The following is a 19,136-nucleotide window of genomic DNA, read 5'->3' as shown; positions in this document are numbered from 1 at the left end:
CCAGGGGGCTAGTGGTAAAGAACCCGCCTGCCAACGCAAGAAATGTAAGAGATGCGGGTTCTACCCCTGGGTCGGGAAGATCCCCCTGGAGAAGGGCATGGCAACCCACTCCAGTATTCGTGCCTGGAGAATCCCATGGACAGAGGAGCCTGGCAGGCTTTGGTCCATAGGGTCGAAAAGAGTAGGATACAATTGAAACAACTTAGCACATAAATATATGCTCTTTTTAATATTCTCTTCCATTATAGATTATTACAAGATATTGAGTCTATTTCCTATTCTATACTGTAGGTCCTTATAGGTTATCTATTTTATATATAGTCGTAGTTGTTGTTGTTTATTCACTAAGTTGTGGCCAACACTTTGTGGCCAACTCTTTGTGACCCCATGGACTATAGCTTGCCAGGTTTCTCTGTCCATGGGATTTCCCAGGCAAGAATACTGGAGTGGGTTGTCATTTCCACCTCTAGGGGATCTTCCTGACCCAGGGATTGAAAATATGTCTCCAGCACTGGCAGGCAGATTCTTTACCACTGAGCCACCAGAGAAGCCCATATATAGTAGTATGTATATTTTAATCCCAGACTCCTAATTTATCCCCTCCTCTTCCCCTTTGATAACCATAAGTTTGTCTTCTATGTCTGAGTCTATTTCTGTTTGGTATATAAATTCATTTGATTCATTTTTTTATGTACATTGCTTCTGTAAGAAAGCTTGTGGGTTGGTAAGTCAGCAGATCAGGACTGGAAAGAAAAAGGGAATTCTGATGTCTTTGTTTCCATTTCAGTCCATTTAGCCAGGTTGAAGCAGTCTCCCTTTCATTTGTCTTAAGTCCAAATAAGTAAATAAACCTCTCAAATCAAACACCATCACATATTACTCCTAAGGAATAATGAATTACCTTTTTAGGTAAGGGAAAGAAAGGCCCAGGGAATCCCAGCCAAGCCGGAGGTGAGTGGAAGGAGGCAGGGAATAAATTTTGTTGACTAGGGAAAGGTCTGGGTCTTGAGCTCAGAAGCCAGTCTAGAGGCATCAAGCTCTGTGCGCCTAGGTCTGTGCTGTTCCCGCTGCAGACAAATGCTCTTCCTGCTGCAGGTCGCTCTGGGACCATCGGAGGCTTTGCCACCACACTGAGGTCACCATCCTCCCAGGACCTCCTCTGCCTCTGATAGGAGGAGGTAAGTGGAGGGTGGATACCAGAGGACAGTTGGGGTGCAGCTGGAGCCACCCCTCCATCAGAGCGCAGAGCTCCATCAGAGGGCAGAGTCTAGACCCATCTTGGCCAATGCAGAAGCGGGGAGTGAGAGAGGCAAAAGGAGCCAGCCCGTTTCCATAGATACGGATTGCAGTTGCATTTTATGACAGCCGTGCCCGGCTGCGTGGAGAGGCATCGCGTTTGGATGCCTGGGGACCCGCTCAGAAGGAAAAATGAAGAAACAATTCAACAAAAAATAAATTCCAAGTGGCTTCCCTCCCAGATTCAGGCCAAGAGGCCCCTGTGCCCTCCAGGGAGGTTCCTATTTGAAATTAAGAGGGGAAGTCATTTGCCTCCCTGGAGCCCTGGGTTATGCGAGCAAAGCTGGCCATGAACTGCACTTACCCACTAGCGGAATTCTTCCTTTTGGAGGATTTAGAACTCCACCTCTGCTTTCTCAAACCTCTTCTCTATCCTTGGCCAGCTCTCACGAATAAGATAAAATAGGACCTGTTACCAGAATGTTCCCCTAGACAGTTTGGGGGTGTAACTAAAATGCCTTGCTGTGTTCCAGGGGCATATGTGAGGCCCTCTGACCATGGGAATGCTAGAGTGGGGGGCGGTTACAGGTCCCTCCTCTGGAGCTCCCGCAAGCCTCCCTGTTATGTGTCCAGAGTCCCTTCATGCCTGTGAGACTATAACCTGGCTCTGACCTATTTTGATGGACAGCCGGGGGAGAGAGGGCCAGGTGTCTGCAGACGTGTCAGCAAGTCATGTCAGAAGCACAAAAGTTAAGGGAAACCCCAACTTCCTCAGAAGCCACAGAGTATCTGAGGAAGTATAGAGACCCAAGATAGCCAGTGTTTTGGAAATGGGTAGCCTTTTTCCCCAGAGAAGGCAATGGCACCCCATTCCAGTACTCTTGCCTGGAAAATCCCATGGACAGAGGAGCCTGGTAGGCTGCAGTCCATGGGGTCGCCAAGAGTCAGACACGACTGAGTGACTTCCCTTTCACTTTTCACTTTCATGCATTGGAGAATGAAATGGCAGCCCACTCCAGTGTTCTTGCCTGGAGAATCCCAGGGACGTGGGAGCCTGGTGGGCTGCCATCTATGGGGTCGCAGAGAGTCGGATACGACTGACGTGACTTAACAGCAGCAGCAGCCTCATTCCCAGCATTACCTGGGAGAGTGGGGTGGGGTATTAATTGGCCAGAGACCTTCAAACTAAACTTTCTCAGGTCTTTATAACCTCACAAGGTGAGAAAGTAAAGATTCCAGGTTCCAGATGACAGGACACTGTGGTGCCATCCTCATGGGAGAAGCTCAGGAAGAGGCAATGGGAAGGCGACATAATACCTCAAAAGGCTGACCTGGAGCCATTTAGCAGAGTGAGTCTGCTGCTTAGGGAGTACCAAGGCAGTGTGTGTGTGCATGCTAAGTCGCTTCAGTCATGTCTGACTCTTTGCGACCCCATGGACTGCAGTCCACCAGGCTCCTCTGTCCATGGGATTCCCCAGGCATGAATACTGGAGGGGTTTGCCATGCCCTCCTCCAGGGAATCTTCCCAATTCATGGATCAAACCCATGTCTTTTATGTCTCCTGCATTGGCAGGTGGGTTCTTTACCACTGGTACCACCTAGGAAAACCCAGTGAGTACGGCAATTCCATTGCTGTTTTCAGAGGGAACACAAGTCACCCAACATTCTGAAAACTTCATGCCCTATAGGGCCAGAGAAGGTGATGGCTTTGTGGTCAGCTCTCTTTGTCCCCACACACAGTGCTAGCTCAGGACTGAGTCCCGTATCTGAAACCTACATCAGCCCCTCATAGCAAGGTCACTTTCATTAACCCCAAGGGATCCTGTTCTATCCTTCTCAGGTACCCTCAGTGGACATTCTCAGGTATCTTCTTCTCCCAGGAAAGGAAGGAAAAAGAGGATTCTGGCAAGGGATCATCCCTGGCAGGATCGTTTAAGTACAGCCTCTATCACTCCTCACCCTCCATCCCAGAGTGAAAGTGAAAGTCACTCAGTTGTATCTGACTCTTTGGGACTCCATGGACTATATAATCCATGGAATTCTCCAGGCCAGAATACTGGAGTGGGTAGCCCTTCCCTTCTCCAGGGGATCTCCCCAATCCAGGGATCAAACTCAGGTCTCCCGAATTGCAGGTGGATTCTTTACCAGCTGAGCCACAAGGGAAGCCCAAGAATAATGGAATGGGTAGCCTATCCTTCCTCCAGGGGATCTTCCCAACCCAGGATTTGGACCAGGGTCTCCTGCATTGCAAGCAGATTCTTTACCAACTGAGCTATCAGTGAAGCTCAGGTCAGTCAAAATGATTCTTAAGAGCAGACCACGGCTGGGGCTTCTTTTACAGCTGCCACAGGTCTGAAGGAGTTAACAGTCCCCCAACCCCTAGTGACCCATCATGAAGGTTACTATGGGAGCTGTGAGAGGAGAGGTTTCACCCTGGCCTCCTGTGGGTGGCTCAGCCTGCAGCCTGAGAAACTCATCTTACTCCCAGATACAAACCATCCACTCCCTGAAGCACTCCTTCCCTTTCCCACTTATACGTCTTCATCTCCTATCACCTCACCTGCTGGGATGACTCTTCTACTTTACACTTATTCATATATCTGTTTACCAAAAAACCACATTGAGTTCTTTCATTTGCCTGGCCTTCCTAAATTAGACACAAGGAAGACACATTTCCTGCCACTCAGAAACCTCATAGACTAGTTGGGGAGACAGAAACATAAATGAATTATTGAAAAACAAAGTAGATAAGGTCAGAGACGAATTCCTGGAGAAGGTAAAGCCCAAACTGAGCCTTAACAGATGAGTCAGAGTCAAGGGAGGGAGGATGAAGTAGAGGAGACTGCATGGGCAAAGGAATGTAGGCAAGAATCAGAGTGACATGTACAGGGAACGTGTAGATCATAGATGATGAAGGTCAAGTGCAAAGCTCTGAGCTGGGAAAGATGGGCTGGAGTAATAGGCAGGCTTCAGACAGCAGAGGGCCCCGTTCACCTTGTTAAAGGGCACAAGCTTCCTGCAGTGATTCTTTTTTTAACGATTCCAAGTTTCAATTTATTTTATTTTATTATTGGAGTATAATTGCTTTACACTGTTGTGTTCATTTCTGCTGTACAACAAAGTGAATCAGCTGAATGTATACATAGTATACATATTCTCCCTCCCCCCTGAGTCTCCTCCCACCCCTCTAAGTCATCACAGAGCACCAAATTGAGCTCCCCGTGCTATGTTGCAGCTCCCCACTGGCTATCTGTTTTCCACATGCTAGTGTATCTATGTCAATGCTCCTCTCCCAGTTGGTCCCAGCCTTCCCTTTGCACCCCGACACTGTGTGCATATGTCTGTTCTCTACCTCTGCATCTCTATTCCTGGCTTGCAAATAGGTTCATCTGTAGCATTTTTCAAGATTCTATATATATATATATATGCGTTAATATGTGATATTTGTTTTTCCTCTTTCTGACTTACTTCACTCTATATGACAGACTCTATCTCCATCCACATCACTACAAATGACCCAATTTTTTTTTTCTTTTTATGGCTGAGGAATATTCCCGTGTATATATGTACCACATACTCTTTAACCATTCACCTGTTGATGGACACTTAGGTTACTCCCATGTCTTGGCTATTTCAAATAGTGAGGCAGCAGAGGGCCCTATTTGCTTTGTTAAAAGGCACAAGCTTCATCCTGAAGTGGTTTTTGAACCTTGTTTCCTGGAGGTCCTGAGAGGCAGGACTTGGGGCCCATCACCCCTGACTCAAGTGACTCAACTACACAGTAAGGTTTAATTTGAAATAAAAATATGGAACAATACCTCTATGTGCAACCTACGGAAGGGTTTTTAGTATAGGGAAGGCCAAATTTGTGTTTCAGAAAGACCTCTCTGGCCTCTGGGTCCCACTTCCAACCATTCCTTAGGGAAAGTCTATTGTTTAAGAAAAATTTTGACAGTAATAAATTATTTGAAGCAAAAAATGAAAGCTAGACCGTGATAACTGTTGCCAAACTTATTACATTCAGAAGAAAATGAAATAAGGATCCCCTTTCTCCACTTGGACGGCAGACAGAATCATCTTCGTCAGCTCGCTGTGTTGATGACGCCATCTAGTGGTATGAGTACACCATTACCCTAAAAGGAACCAAGATTGCTTCCTAAGAACCTTGGTGTCACATTTGTAAAATTCCCTATTTTCTTATTTAATCCTCAAAATATCTCGGTAAGGTATGTGCCATTTTTCATCCATGTTACAGGTCAAGAAACAATGGAATTTATGGGAAATAATGTTTCTTTTCTTTTTTTTTCAAAACCACTCAGATGGTGTCCTCTCCCTCTTACTCTCCCAAAGGAAGAAAAGAAAGATCATCAATGGCCAATGGCAGCTGCAGAAGCAACACCAAGGACCGGCTTCCCGCTCAGGAGAGAACACTGCACCTCCTCCTCGTGGAATAATGTTTCTTTTGAGTCTTCTTTGGATTAGGAGCCATGTTAGATGATTTACAAGAGATTGGCATTATCCCTACTTCAAGGATGAAGAAACTAAGTCCTTAGTGATTGAGAGATCTGCTATATTAAGCCATAGACAATGAAATTTTTCTGCTGCCATAAGCATACTCTTTCTAATGAATCTGGTCAGATTCAAACCCCTTACTTAAGTCAAAAAGAAATCAAGTAGTAGTAAAGGAATGAGTAAGAGGCAGGCTTTTTTTTTTTGGAATTGTGGGTAACTGTCCCAGACTATAGCTATTTTATTTGCCACCAAATAGAGGGTGGGGAGAGAGGCAAAAAGATAAAGATAAAAGTTGCTCCTTATAAAAGGGTAGAAAATATGACTGTATCATGCTCTCTCTTTCTCCACCCACCCATAATATCTGAATATAAGTAAAAAATCAGGCATTCAGAATGATAAGGAGGCAAGACAAAAACACAAAAGGACACAGATTATTCCTACGTTTGGTTTCCTGATTTGTAAATCAGAATAGGTCCTTGAAAATGGTGATGATGATGAAATCTGTTGCCACTTACACCAAGTTGATAAATAAAAATTGTAGAATTTCTTTATCAGTTTAAAAAAAAAAGGCCAATAGAAAAAATAAAGAGGCTAAAAACTAGAAGGAGAATAGACAGTACTCATATCGCTCTGACAATTCAGTTTTTTCAAGGGTCCAGGCTTAAATGCTGAACTAAAACAGAGTCTACTCTGGCAACTTTTTTTTCCTAATTGATTTCCTGAATTTTAATGAGACATAGAGGCCTTTCCAAGCCAGGCACAAAGTCAGGAACCATAAATTTTCAAATGAGAGATTCAATTATATAAAAAATATAAATCCTCTGTATAGCAAAACATGCTAAAAGCGAAGTTACAGAAATTACAAGTGATAGTTTTTAAAAAAAAGTTACGACATACATGACAGAGAAATAATAACCATAGTCTATAAAAAGACCTTATGAATCAATGGGGGAAAGCAAATAACCTGTCAAAACTGGACAAAGGATATGAGTGGGCAACTCAGAGGGAAAAAGAAGCAAATGGCTAGTAAACATGTAATGAGTCACTCCATGTGTCTAGTAAGCAGAAAAATGCAAATCAAAAAATACTTTCTGCCCAGCCTATTGTCAAAAAATGTAAAGACAGACAATAGTAAGTGATGATAAGAATATGTCATGAAGTGCCCTCTCACAACCTATATCTAGAACACTGGTGCAGTCTGGCTTGAGAGTAATTGGAAGTATCCCATGAACTTAAAAATTTTACCTATCTTTTGAATAACCAATTCTACCTCTAGGAAGACATCCTTCAAAAATATTCCAGTGCATGCTGGAATATTGGAATATATGTATTCCAAAAATATCTATATGTGGGTATTTACTTTAAAAATTTGTAACAGCAAAAAAAAAAGAAGAAGAAGAAGAAGCAACCTAAGTGTCCTTCAATAGAGAACATACTGAACAAATTTATAAGATGTGCTTTTGATGGAATACTACTGCAGACATTAAAAGGATGCCATTGCTTTATATGTATACTTCAAATATATCAAGATACATTAAGTGAAAAAAGCAAAAAGTGTCTGAGAAAACACATAATGAATTGTCAAGCACGGTTACAGTGCTCATGGGGAAGAAGGGGGTAAAAAGAGATCTTTACTTTTTATCTTATAGGCTCCTATATTGTTTAATTTTTTTTCAATGTGCAAGTATTCATGCAATACATTTGTAGTTTTTTAATATGGATATATGCCAAGAGAATTCATCTATTTAGGAAATATTTGCAGCTATGTTGGTTGTCCAGAACAAGCAAAAAAAATAAAAGTTAAATACCCAGATATTAACTGGTTAGAACAAAGACCAGAGACCCCAAATGCTCTGAAAGGTCAGCACTGTAGTACTGAATCTCCTAAATAAAGGAGACAAGATGAGCAGCCAGAGCAAACACGGGCTTTGGAGTCAAGCAGATGTGATTTCTGTTCTTGCCCTGCCCCTTTCTTTCTGTGACCGTGAGCAAATTACATAGCCTCACTGGGGCTTGATAAAATGGAGATAAAAAGTATAAAAATGTTTTTATCCCCTTCTGATTTATGGTATTATAGACGGTTGTTGTTGCTGTTTAGTCGCTCAGTCGTGTCTAACTCCTGCGACTCCGTGGATTGTGCCTGCCAGGCTCCTATGTCCATGGGATCCTCCAGGCAAGAATACTGGAGTAGGTTGCCATTTCCTTCTCCAGGGGCTCTTCCTGACTCAGGGATCGAACCCACGTCTCCTGCATTGCAGGCAGATTCTTTTCCACCGAGCCAACAGGGAAGCCAGTATTACAGATGGAAGATGGGCTAATATGGCAGCTGAGAGCCATCAGGGAAATCACAAGAGTTGTGTTTTCTGGATAGACTCAAAGGTTTCTAGGGTTTTGTCTTGGCAGCAGAGTGTCAGGAAAGGCAGTGGATATGGGAGAAGGCTATACAAAGAAAATTCTGGGTACCAGGACTGGGATGATCAATTCTAGTAGTGGGGGCTACCTCCAGCAGTCTCAGAATCACCTGAAGAGCTTGTTAAAACAGTTTGTTGGACTCTCACCCCAGAGATTTTGATTCAGTAGATCCAGGCTTGGTCCAGGCTTGAGAGTCTGCATTCCAGAAAGTTCACAGGCAGTGCTGATGTTGCATGCTTAAACTATAGTGCTGATGCTAAAACTACAGTTTCAGGCCCACTGCCTAGAATATCAATAACTGCTCCCACACCAGTGAATTTTAGGTGGCAGCAGCCTCTTTCCCTACCCTTCTGCTGAGATGTTGTCTCTGCGAGCCTCTCTTGGGCACCTAGAATGCCAGGACGCTCCCTAGGCTCACCCCTGGCCAGCCAGTGGCCACTGTCTGCGGCCTGTGCTCCTCTTGCGAAGATGATGGGGCAGCCGAGAAGAGCCCAAGACTTTGAGCAGGGAGAGGGAGGGAGATGAAGAGAAACGCCCACCCGCGGCCCTGGCCCGGGTCCTGTCTGCTCTGTGTGCTCAGCACAAGGACGGGAAGTGTGTCCCTCTTCTGTCTAAGCAGATTGGGAAAGATAACTTTGTTAGCAGAAGAAGCCAGTCTAAGGGGTCGTGCTCTACAGAACTGGCACAATCTGCTCTCATGCATGAGTTGCTCTGCTCAATAGAGAGCCCGGCCTTGTCCTGACAGCTCGTCTGTGTGTCTGTGAGGGAAATCCTCTCCCCAGTGAAAGTACCCCAGATCCACCCTCCACCCAACCCTTTGCCCCTCAGGGCACAGGAGCCCTTGAACTTCAGCCAAATAGCTGTGATGAAGAAGAATTTCTGTCTGACAACCAAGCTTGCCAGGGAGGAGGCACAGAGAGGGCCATGTGGATAACAAGAAGCAGCAAGTATTGATCCCAGTGCTGGTGAAGCAAGGGACCCTTGACCTCATTCCAACAATATCCAAACCTTCTTCTTAACAGTGGGAATATGTATCCTGAAAGCTCAGATGGTAAAGAATCTGCCAGCAAAGCAGGAGACCCAGATTCCATCCCCGGTTCAGGCAAAGCCTCTGGAGGAGGAAATGGCCACCCACTCCAGTGTTCTTTCCTGGGGAATTCCACGAACAGAGAAACCTGGCAGGCTGCAGTCCATGGGGTTGCAAAGAATCGGGCACGACTGAACAACTAATATACACGTTTATCAAGAGCTTCCTGAATGCCAAATACTGAACTCACATTGGTTTATTTTTTACGCACATTGGTTTATTTGATCACTGTAACTCTTTTTCGGTGGATATGGGTTCTCATTTTTCATAAGAAAAAGCTGAGGCGGAGACATGGAAGTCACTGACACAAGCTTAGGCCATGTGCTAGTGGCAACACTGACACGGTCTCATTCCAAACTTGGCATCATGGCTAGTCAGTCTCCTACAAGACGGAGGCCCCATCCCAAGGCCTGCTCTGCAGGGGTGGGGCTGGGAGGCTAGACTCCCATGGTCCGCTGTCTCCTTGAGCAGATCTGCACGTGGCAGCATCCCATCGGGGCCTGTGCCTTATGCGTCTTTGTGCTCCCAGCACAGCGCCAGGCAGAGTGACAGCTGAGCAAAAAGTATGACAGCTGAATCACTTTGCTGTACACCTGACACTAATACAACATTGTAAATCGAGTATAACATAAAATTTTTTCAATTTCTTAAAACCTATAAGGGCAGAGAATCGGGAAAAAATAGATTTATATGTATGTATGACTGAATCACTTTGCGATACACCTAAAACCAGCGCAACTGTGTAAATCAACTATATTCCAATATAAAATTTTTAAAGTTTTTTTTAAATGTGTAAGGAAAAATAATCTTCAAAAAAATTTATTTATATGTATGTATGACTGAATCATTTTGCTATACATCTAAAACCAACACAACCACACAAATCAACTACATCCCAATATAAAATAAAAAAGTGTTTAAAAAAATCTATAAGGGAAAATAATTTGCAAAAAAATAGATTTATATGTATGTATGACTATGACTGAATCACTTTGCTGTATACCTGAAACTAACACAACATTGTAAACCAACTATACTAAAGCTTTTTAAAAATTGAAATTAAAAAAAAAAATTTTTAAGTGTGTAATGGAAAGGAAGAGCAAATGTGCACATCGGATGCTGTGTAGGATCTCGTCTCTTGGTGGTACTGCAGTTTTAAAGAATGCAAGTGAACAAACCATATGTGGACAAATAATCAAGAGACAAAAATTTTCATTTCCCAACAATTTCTGTCCTTGCCTACTCTGATTCAGCCCCTCGGGCCTGTTGCCATGGCTGACAGCCTTCCCTCAATACCCCACGGCTCCATCCCTTCCAAGCAGACCTTCTTTATAGTCTGTTCAAACCTTATGTTCTCAGTAAGTTCTATGTCAGTACCACCTCCCCTCCCTCTGACTCTCCCAATCCCTCGACTCTGTCATAGTTTTTTCATATTTGGTAGCACTTATCAGCTTCTAATCTACTAAGTGATTCCCCAGCTTTTTGTATTTAATGAGTATTATCTGCCTCCCCCACAAAATATAAGCTCTGCTGTGACAGGGATCTTTGTTTTATTCACCAATGTGTCCTGAACATCTCAGAGGGTAGGAGCTTAACAAATACTTGTTGAATGAATCTCTGAACATTGCCCACTAACTCAGAACCAGACCTAAGACGCTCAGGAAAGGGACCCAATTTACCCACAAGGTCCGGTCCTAGGTTTCTTAGAGGCTCACTCCCTCTTACACCTTAGCAGCTGGAAGGGAATAGATGTGTGTGTATGTTCGTTTCTCAGTCATGTTCAACTCTTTGAGACCCCATGGACTGTAGTCCATTCCACTGTAGTCTGTGGAATTATCCGGGCAAGAATACTGGAGCGGGTAATTCCCTTCTCCAGGGAAATCTTCCGAGACCAGAGATCGAATTTGAGTCTCCTGCACTGCAGATGGATTCTTTACCATCTGAGCCACCAGGGAAGCCCAGAGGGGAGGAGATACGTGTCCCCCAATTGCAGTCACTGGGATTGACTGAGGACGATCTCCTCTGGCCCATGTAATCACTTGCCCTTCTACTCATGCCCAAGCTCACCTGCTTCTCCCTAAAGAACCCTCTGCTTATATGAGACACGGAGGCACCAGAGCCATGGACAGTGCCTGAACCTCAGAGCTGCAACAAAACATCAGTGTCATTTCCACACCAAGCCTGAGTTTCCTCGTCTATAAAATGAAGGCAGTTGGAGTCAGTGATCTCTTCTGGTCTTTCCCAGTTCTGACACTTCCTGCAGGAAGAGGGGAGTGTTGGACCTTGATCAAGGTACACTTTGAAACAAACCAACTCAGGTCCCAGGAGTGTAGGACTCGGAGCAAAAAGAGATCACAGCAAACATGACCAGCAAGTGAACAGGGATTCACAGCATTGCATGGGCTAGATTAGCAGCTGCCACCATTATAAAAGGTTCTCTTTACCAAACAAAAAGGCCGGTATTAGCCTGTCTATTTCACTAATGAGAAAACTGAGACTCGGAGAGGCCAAATAAACAGCCCACAAACAAGAAGCAGAAGAGCCACACCCAGAGCCAGGCCTCCTGACTACAAACCCCATAATCTTTGCACACATGTAACTGCTTCACTGTTTCCAAAATGCACCCTGGTAGAAAAATGCCACCATTGAATTATTTAAAATGTTAATAATCAATTCTAAATAATTACGGAATATAAAAAAATTGGAATTTGCATTTGAATGTGGTTATGTGCCATGTTTTAAAGATTTATTTACATCCAATGAGCTAATAGGGCCATCATGAGAAAACATCCCTCTGAAAGACCTGAGAAGCTGACTCTGATTCCTTTAGGATTAGGCCGCCCATCTCTCAGCAACAGCTAAGATGAGTCTCTCTCCCCACGTCTTTCAAAACATTCCTCAAGAGGTTTGGGATTAAGTGTTTATATTTTCAAGGACTTTGCAGCTGCCAACAAATATATTTTAATCAATTGGGCACTATTAGCAGAGTGTCTTCAGTGTCAACAGAATAAATAAGCAAAGAAAGTGCTCGATTAGAAAACTTAATTCCTCCAAACCAGAGAGACTGACTGGTTCAGAGCAATGTGGACATTCTCTGTTTTGCCAGACACAAACATGTGCTCTACTATCATCTCTCACACAATGATGTCAGGAGATGGGGCCACCCCAGCACATAGCCAAACTGGGCCGGGATGCCTTGAGTGAGTGAAGTTCATTTTGAAAGTTCTGGGATGCCTCAGGGAAAACACAAGCGTCGGGAATCAACAGTTACTGAATGTTCTCAAAAGAAAGAATGATTGGATTTCTTTCCCTCTCTGCTCTATCTTCTTGCCTTACTGATATAGGGAACTACTATGACTGGCTGTTTTCAACAGAGGGATTCCCTGGAGGGCATCATCTCAATCACTGTAGGCCCTTAAACCTAGAAGTTGGAAAGAAATCAGAATTCTAGAGAAAATAAGGCTGTGGGCTAGTAAACATTTTAATAAAAATAGAAGTTGAGACCCACAACCTTGGTACTCTCCTTCAAACTGCCACCATCAAAATGCAATATGCTGGAGAAGGAAATGGAAATCCATTCCAGTATTCTTGCCTAGGAAATCCCATGGACAGAGGAGCCTGGAGGGCTACAGTTCATGGGGTCACAGTGAATTGGACACAACTTAGAAACTAAACATCACCAAACTAACAATACCTAGGGCAGTGGTTTGTTGTGAGATTAAAAATAAAGTATGCCTGCTGCTGCTGCTAAGTCACTTCAGTCGTGCCCGACTCTGCCACCCCAGAGACTCTGCGACCCCAGAGACGGCACCCCACCAGGTCCCCCGTCCGTGGGATTCTCCAGGTAAGAACACTAGAGTGGGTTGCCATTTCCTTCTCCAGTGCCTAGGACTTGAAAAATAAAATGCAATATGCCCATGATACCAGAAAGGACAGGAAATAAGGCGTGTGGCTGAGGCAAGTGCCCTTTTCCCCCTGGCTTCATCTCAAAGTTGCCTTCGATTTAGTAATCACACATTGCAGATTTCTTAAAACAATTCCAGTTTCAACTATTTTGCTCTATTTTTCCACAAGTAAGTTTGTAGAATAAAATGCCCCAATTTTTGTTTTGGAAAATGTGGTCACAACAACCATTTTAACATAATACCAGTGCAATAGTGGAAAGGTAGCAGGCTCAGAGAGGCACAGAACATGCACTCAAGCCCTCCGTGCCAGCTTCCCAGCATCATTCCTCGTTCAGTCATACTCGTGTTTCATCCACCATTCTCTTGGTGAGCAAAACTATCAAACCCTCATTTCACAGATGGAGGCACTAAAGTCTAAAACTCTCACTGACGTTTCTTCAGCTTTCTTCCCCTTGATTGTTCAGCTTCTCAAAAGTATTTATGAGTGAAACAAAGCGAGAAACGTCGTTACCTTGGAAAATGGTGCCAGAATTCTTTGGAGTATTAAGACTCCTTTCCAGTGAGGGAGACTGCCCTGCTGAAAGTTATGAGACACAAGAACAAACCACCAATGGAAGATGAAATATCATCCTTTAAAGGGATCAAGTTTACTCTTTCTGGAGTGGCTTTGGCCCTGTCTGACTCAGTGACCTCTGACTGTCCCTACATCCCTAAGATTCTCTAAGCCCACGATAAGGTGCTGGGAAAATACGCCCAGGGCTCATGTCCTCTGGAGAGAAGTCAAAGATCTCCTGTTGCAGAGGGCCAGTCTGCTGCTAAAAGAAACTTTTGGAGCTGCAGAAGGCCCAGCTAAGCTTTCCCACATCAGCTTTTCCCCACTCTCCTCCCCTCAATGCCTAACACAGCTCTCCCATTCTCTCTCACCTATTGTTTTCCAAACATCCCTCCTTTCATAAAAGCTGTCTGGCTGGGAGCTTAAAATATTGCTGGACAGTAAAACCTACCCATCAGGGCCAATCCAGTCATATCTGCTCAGTCGTGCAGCACAGTAGGGGCGGGGTAGAGAAGTGGGAGGTGGGCTTTTAGGCGCCAAAGGAAAGAGGCCAAAGTTGCCATTTTACCGCTGAGCGCCAAGAGACGAAGAGAACACGTATCTCTCCGGGAGACCTACTCCTATTGGCAAGTTTTCCCTGGGTGATATTAGCTTGAAGGCTTCCCAACCCCTCCCATCCCCCACTTCTTTCCCAGCTTAATCTAAGGGCTACATCTGGAATTCTTCAAAAGGAGAAAGGTTGCCACTAATGTTCAGTCTTGGATTAGGATGGCTGGATTTCGAGTTCAATTCCAAAAACCTTGAAATTGGCCTAAGAGTTGGCAGAGGTTTGGAAGGGAAAGAAATGCGAGAATGGAGGGACAAGGTGGGGTGGTGGCAGAGATGTCCAAATTCTAACTACAACTTGACTTTCTAAGGCCTTTCTTTTATCAGAATGAATTAACATGCCCCCGGGTAGCCCAAGGGATCTAAACCATGTATTTGAGGTTATGAAAGTTTTCTGTACTTTTTCATTCAAACTCTGCCATAGAAGTAGCAGTGATATTAATATCTGTTGAGTGCCATGGGGGTAGGAGAGGCTTCATGCTCAGCATTTTCAATGTTGGAGTATTTACTGGAGCATAGGAACGGGTTTGTTAAGCACTGCTAAGATCATCCTGGGGGCAGGTTCTGACAGCTGGTGGTTAAAGGGGCTGTTCGAGAAACGTGGCGGCACATTTACACTGCCTTACCCACTGGAGTGGTGCTTGCTTGCTTGCTCAGTTGCTCAGCCCTGTTCAACTCTGCAACCCCGTGGACTGTAGCCCACCAGGTTCCTATGTCCATGGAATTTTCTAGGCAGGAATACTGCAGTGGGTTTGCATTTCCTACTCCAGTGGTTAAGTGGCCTCTAATCCTTTTTATGGAACTAGTTAACACGGATGTATATGTGTTGTTCTGCCTCTTCAAAGCCAGAAGAAGGCTATGCTATCCTGAAAATCACCCTGGGCTTGCACGGCTCATGTCCTGGCTCTGCCTTCACTAGCTGAGCTCCCTTGGGAGACTTAACCTCCCACTCCATCTCCCATCCTGGTAAATGGGGCTGATAATGCCAGGTTCCCTGGTTCTCAACTATCCATCTGTAGACCTGTCAGCTCTGGTCCAAGATGAATTATTCAGCTGCCTGTGACTAAAATGTGACAGTGATGTAGTAAAACAATGGAGTAAATTGTTCACCAAGTTAAACGTGTTCGATTTCAAGGCCTATCTTTTATTCCAAAATTTTGTCCTATCTAGGTTTATAGTCTTATAATTCCCCTTTTTTGAGATGATGGTGAAAAAAGACTGCAGTCATAGTAATTTTTAAAGTTTTTTGGCAAAATAAGGAGTCAGTAGCAATATGTTGGAGTCAGTACCCTATTTTGTTGTTATTGTACTAGTCTCTGAAATCCAGGCCTGATGACCACCGGCCTTAGTTCACAGGTTGTTATGAAAACTGAAATAAGATATGCTAAAATGTATCAGTTATAAATAGATAAGGGCTACCCAAACATAAGGTATTATTTTAATCATGACCTAAAACCATAATCCTCTGGTGGGGTGTTATGGTGGATAGCTTGAGGGTGGAGGCTCGAACTCTGTCAATTTATTTTCCACCTGTAATAGATTTTAACAATAGATTTTAAAATAAATGAGAGAGTTGCCTCCTTGAAGAAAAGGGAAATCCTTTGCTTCAGATTTTGCCATTCCAATGAAACAGTTTGCCCAGATTTACTCTTATCTGACTTCCTTTAATTATAATTTTCACTTTTAGAAGTCAAGAACCCAGAGCACCTTTCCTTAGCACTTCTAAATCTTTTCTCCTTAATGGTATTGTTGGCCTGTTTCAATAGCATGGAATTGGAAAGATCTTGTCCTCAATTATAGTTTCTCTTTTTTCATTATTACAAGAAATTCTGTAACATAGACATTTAAAAAAGAAAGAAAACCAGTCAAACAATACTAGCATTGCAGGGTGAGGTGTGGAAGGACACAGCTCTGTCTGGTTTTAGTTTGGAAATTACGAATGGGGTAGTCAGGAGGGTCTTTATGTATCATGAATGTGTGTCATGATACATGTCAAGAATTATTGGCCTTACAGCTTATATCTTTAATTTTATACAAAACAATACCTCAAAACAGTATTAGTTCTGGATCCATTTACCATCCTTTTTTTGAGTTTACTATTTCTTTTTCAAGTTTTCAATCTCCCCACTGCTAGCCACAGCAAAGAGGATTGAAGTTCCTTAGGAATTGGAGCTCCCTGTAGGTAAGACTAGTATTACATGCACTCAGGGATTGAGAATTTCAGATTTCAAATGATTACCACTGATCCTATCCACTGGTATCTATGGAGCTCCCACTCTGTAAGGTCTTTGTTCTGTGTCATGGTGGTTCACAGAGGATAAAGACAAAATGGTCCCTGTTCTCCAAGAGCTTTTGATTCTAAAAGGGGGAAACAAGACTAGTAGACATACAGTCCTGAGAGTTGGTGCTCACCACACACATTCATGTGGGTACATGAGTGAAAAACACAAAATTTCAAAGGGACCAATATGGTACAAAACAAGTAAGCTTGTAAACTGAGTTGATGTATCAATGGGGATAAGACACTAGCAACGTGACATTTAGAGTTCATTAAAGCCAGACTTGATCTCCCAGGAGTAAATTACATAAATTATTGTTTTGACATGAACTTTAGATTGAACTAGTTGATTAAAAAATATTGGATGTTCCCAGCTCTGTCACCAGTAGGATTTATGCATAGACTGTTTACATGATTGTTTCCCACCTTCTTCCAGAAGGCAATGGGAATGGCTGCCACTTTTCATAGGGCAAAAACTAAATTTGATTGCCATCTGAGGAGTATTAAAGGCAGTAGTATCACTAGATGCATGTGACTGGGATTCTGAACAGCTAGTTTTGAGTCAAGAACCCTTGCTGCTGCTGCTGCTGCTACTGCTGCTAAGTCACTTCAGTCGTGTCTGACTCTGTGCGACCCCATAGACGGAAGCCCACCAGGCTCCCCCGTCCCTGGGATTCTCCAGGCAAGAACACTGGAGTGGGTTGCCATTTCCTGCTCCAGTGCATGAAAGTGAAAAGTGAAATTGAAGTCACTCAGTCGTGTCTGACTCTTTGCAATCCCATGGACTGTAGCCTACCAGGCTCCTCCGTCCATGGGAGTTTCCAGGCAAGAGTATTGGAGTGGGGTGCCATTGCCTTCTCCGAACTCTCTCTACTCTCCACCAAAAAAATAGATAGCCAAGAGCCTAGGTTGGTCACTGTTCACCCCTGCCATCAGTATCTGCCACCAATTCTTTCTGGCCAGGCTCCAAACTACAGGTTGGAAGAAAGCTTTCAGATGTAATTTTGTTTACCCTCTCCTAAAAATGACAATCCCACTTAATTTAAGATACCACATTTCATCACTCATCCAAATGTTTAGCAAATATCACTGTCATTAAATGCGATGGGCATATCCTCTGGCCCCAAGGACTTCTGACCCTATAATATAGGGGTCGGCTAGAGAAGCCCAGACCAGCATCTCTAGCATGGGCTCTTGCCCTGATCTGAGGGCAGTGATGAGTAAACTCCACAGCTCTAAAGATGTTCAAGCTGGAGGAACATAGCCAAGGTAGAGGTTTTGACCACAGTCTTTCAGAGATTACCAGCTTGCACCACAGGTTTGCACTGGACAAATGACCTAGTTTGCACACATCACCCCCATCAGTTCAATCCCATGTCCATTAGTCATCGCCATTGCTAGGGGCATTGTATACTATCATGTTTAATGGTATTTTTTTTTCTGACAGATGAAATTTTAGCTCTATTAAAGCAGCCACATGTTACAGACCCTAAACCCTTTTCACTCTGTGGGACAGTAAAACCATCTTAATGGATTTTTCTCACCCTGTCACATGATTTCTTCCCAAAGCACTCTCCCCGTTCTTTGGATTTAAAAGAGTGATAATAAATAAATATAAATATATATGTACATATATATATCACTCTCAATTTGAAAAGCTATTAAGAAAGGTTTCCAGATTTCAACCTAGAGAAGAGAAAACATAAATGAAGAGCACAGGAGTCACAGAACTGTATAGCTCCAATCACAGGCAATGAGTCCCAAAGGGGTGGCAAAAAGAACCTAACAGAAAGAACTGCTGCTAGCTATCTGATCTTGGACAATTTATTTAAACTCTCAGAACCTCAGTTTTCTCATGTGATAGAATCAAATTAGTTAAACATTTATCAAGTTTTCATTATGTGCTGGGCTCTGTAACACGCATTGAGTAGGTCTCGAAGTATCAAAATGAATGAAAAAAATGTCATGTCAAAGGTCGGCAACAAAGCAGATATTCAAAAAACATGTTTCCTTCCACTTCCCTTTCAACATAAGATCATTGTATACCCCAACACAGTCACAAGTAAGGTGACTACAGGCAATTTCATACATAGGAAAAAATTTGGCGGGGGGAGGGCAGACACCAATGGATTAGAATATTTATTCAGCATTACGCCTCATGAACCTCAGTTCAGCTTGTGGTCTTGACTTAAATCCATGAAACCATGACTTTCTATTTATGATCAACAATGATTTATTTGATATGTAGTTCAAGGCTTATACAGACGCTGCCTCTTTTATCCTTTCAGGCAGCTTGTGAAGTGAATGGGAACCCATTTTACAGATGAGAAAGCCAATGAAAGCAGATTCTTTTATGCCTCTTTTGTTCCCTAGTACTAGTACTAGTCTGCACTGAGGAAACACTCAAAAGATACTGCTTACCCACTGACCGTTTCAGCCACCCATGAAGGGAAGGTACCCCGAGAGTTAGTTTAAAAAAAAAAAAAAAAGATGGATTGCACTGTGGCCGCTCAGCTTTGCCTTCTCCTTCCTGTAGGTAGGTGAATC

At 43.5% G+C, this 19,136-nt stretch overlaps 1 non-coding gene across 1 annotated transcript; it reads right to left on the bottom strand.

Moving 5' to 3' along the window:
• Positions 1–5,546: 5,546 nt before the first annotated feature.
• Positions 5,547–5,758, bottom strand: LOC120857161. Its single transcript, XR_005719619.1, has one exon. It is a non-coding gene; the product is annotated as a small nucleolar RNA U3 (small nucleolar RNA).
• Positions 5,759–19,136: the final 13,378 nt, after the last annotated feature.

The sequence above is a fragment of the Oryx dammah genome, unplaced genomic scaffold (genome assembly GCF_014754425.2).
Source record: "Oryx dammah isolate SB20612 unplaced genomic scaffold, SCBI_Odam_1.1 HiC_scaffold_28, whole genome shotgun sequence".
NCBI classification, from domain to species: Eukaryota; Metazoa; Chordata; class Mammalia; order Artiodactyla; family Bovidae; genus Oryx; species Oryx dammah.
Note: the sequence above shows the minus strand (reverse complement) of the source record. Positions and strands in the feature narration are given on the sequence as shown.